We start from the raw sequence: 2,884 nt of genomic DNA on the forward strand, positions 1-2,884 counted from the left end.
CATGATGGAGCCCCCTGCCCTGGTGACACGGGACACTGCCTCCAAGGCCCGCAGCGCCTGGTCCCGCCCTGGTGCCACCCAGCTCCGCCCCACCAGGCCCACAGACGTGGACGAGCTCGGCCAGTATCCACGGGACTGGGGCCGAGCCTGGGCCGGTGGCACGGCTGCTCTCGCTGCTGCGTGGCCGAGGGCCTGGCCAACGCGCAGGACGGACCTCGTCGGCTCTCCTCCGCGTCGAGGCGGCATTTGTGGCTTCTGCCTAGCAGGAGCTCACTCAGGGTCAGGGTCCCCGTGGCCCACCGGGAAGGGGGGGGTACTGCCTGCTCCAGGTGTCTGTGGCGCATGACGTTCTCCCGGGGCGTTGTGGCTCCCAGGAAGAGCTGCTGCCACGGAGAGCCTCAGCCGGCTCTTGAGCCCTCGGCACCTGCCGGGCGATTTGCATGACGCCGCCCTTCGCCTTCTGCCTCCCATCCAGGGAGACGCACCTGCCCCGGACGTCCAGCCCGTTCGCCATCGGCCCTCGCGTCTCCTGCTCCACGCTGCCTCTGCGGGGACCCTGGGACCTGCCCGCCACAGGGCCTCTGGGGCAGCGGCCGCTCCCTCGCCCACGCCAGCGCCCCACTGCTTCTGCCCTCCTGGCGCGAGGGGCCACGCTCCTGCGAGCGGCTCTCCGGCGTGGCATGGACCCTGTTCGGGCAAGCGGGATGTTTGCGCAGCCCCGAGAGTGCCGGAGCCCGACTGGCCTGCCCAGCCCAGCCCGGCCCGCTAATGCGGAGGTGCCGCCTAAGATAAGGCAACCAGTCGAGGATCCCTCGCCCTGTTTGCGGGACCAACTGTCAGGGCGGGGAAAGCAAGGAGGCACGAAGCGAGCCCCGCGGGGCTGGCAGGAAGGAGAGGCCGGTGCATCTGTGCAGGGTCTCCTGCTCCCTTGGCTGCCTTAAGGGACGAGGGGGGAACCTGCCTCTCTGGTCCTGCTGGGAGGGAGGGAGGGAGGGAGGAGGGGTCATGTGACCTCATGCCTGTCTGGGCAGGGTGGGCGCACGCCCATTTCCCCGGTTCGGAGAGATCCTGCTGGGGCTCCTCACAGTCCTTTTGAGGTTTTAACCACCCCAAGGAGTTTCAGCAAATGCACCAACAGGCTGTGACGCACTCGGCCCAATGCCCCCGGGGTCCTGCGTCTCTCGCTGGGAGGAAGCACCTCAGTTCCCACTCGGCTTTGTTTTGCTAACCAGTTGCCGATCCGCAGGGGGACTCCTGCCCCTTTCCACGAGTGCCCCACTTGCTCGGAGTCAGGACTGGGGGCAGCTCCGGGGCTCCATCTTCTGGCCAAAAGCCAGAATAACGGCCCTGGTCGTTGCAGGATCGGACCAGCAGCCTGCTGTGGCTATCAGGGACCCCACCAGCACCTCCTGGGAGCCCTCAGGGAAGAGCCACGCAAGAGTGGCGCTTCCCCACAGAAGCTGCCTCAGCCATGACGGTTTCCAGGCCTGTGGGGCTTCCTGCCGCTTTTCACATCCGTGCCTGGGAGCCCGTGCCTGCGCCTGCTCCAGAGGGACCCCTCCTTGCGTGGACTTTCCGGCTCTCGACTCCCGCCTTGCGCTTTCCTGCTATCGGCTTGGAGTTTGCGCTGGACGCTGGCTAGGCCTTTGGGTTCAGCTGCCCGGATCCTGGCTCATGCGGGTCACCTGCCGCCGCGACTTGGGCTCAGGCACTCGGCAGCGCTGTGCGAGGAGCTTTGTGGAAGGCCTGCTGGCAGGCCAAGGAAACGGCGCTTGCTGCATCGGCCCATCCTCGTGCTTCCGGGCCCCCCCCACAGGTGTCTAAAAGGCCCCTTCGCGTACCCCCACCCGGACGGGATAGAGGCACGCTCCAGCGACGGGGGAGTCTGGCCTGAGGCCCTGCAGGACCATGCCGTGGGGCCGCTGGCGGTGGAAGATGGGCCCACGCCTGAGCCCCAGGGGTGCCAGGCCCGGTACGCAAGTAGATCAGTTCCCCAGTTCAGACCCTTATTCCAAAGAGTCCGGCGGGGCGCTCTGCATGCGGGCAGTGGAAAGGGAATGGTGAAAGGGGCAATGCTTGAACTCACTTAAGGCCCCCAGTGCTGTCAGTGGGGCCAGGCCTCCAGGCCCTCTGGTCCATCCTGCCCCCCAGAGGGGCAGAGGATGTGGGGCGCGGCAAGCGGGCTGGCGTTGGCACCCAGGCAGCGTGAGGTGGCAGGTGCCGCAGGGGCTCTCCTACTTCCGAAGCCGCTTTATGGAGAACGGGGCCAGCCAGTGGCAGGCGCAGATGCTCGCTGTCAGCAGCCGGGCCAGGTCGGCTTTTCCGCAGGAACTGGGTGCAAGGAGGCAAGTTCGGCAGCGGGGTGAGGGGGCGGGGGGCAACCCCCCTTGGTTCCCGTGAGTCAGAAGATGACGCTGCAGCCCCTCGGAGCGTCATGGCCCTTGGTTCATCGACTGGCTTCATTTCGCGCTTGCTCTGCTCAATGGCCAAGGCCCTCGGGCGGCTGATCTGGCCTGTCGCGCCCCGGCCCCCCCTCCCGCCCCACTTTCCCTGGAACTGACAGCGCAGCCCGCTAACCGCAAGTTACACAGCCTGTTGCGTAACCGCGGATTCCTGCCCGGCGAGTCGCCGCACGCTTGGCGTGCGAGGCTGCCGCCGGCCTCGGACGAGGCCTTTCCGGGGTCTCCCCCGCGCCCGCGGGGCTGCCACGGCCGCCGGGGGAGCCCGAGCGGATCGTGCCGCGCGAGGCAGGCCCCTGGCCGGAGCCGCTCGCCGCCTCGGGACGCTCCGCTCCGCACGGCGCTGGCCGCGCTCCCGGCCGGGTGCAGGCGCGCCGCCCGCCGCGTCCCCGCCCCTCGCCCGCCTCCCGGCCCGGTCACGTTGC

This window comes from Varanus komodoensis, unplaced genomic scaffold, assembly GCF_004798865.1.
Source record: "Varanus komodoensis strain SLA01 unplaced genomic scaffold, ASM479886v1 scaffold182, whole genome shotgun sequence".
NCBI classification, from domain to species: Eukaryota; Metazoa; Chordata; class Lepidosauria; order Squamata; family Varanidae; genus Varanus; species Varanus komodoensis.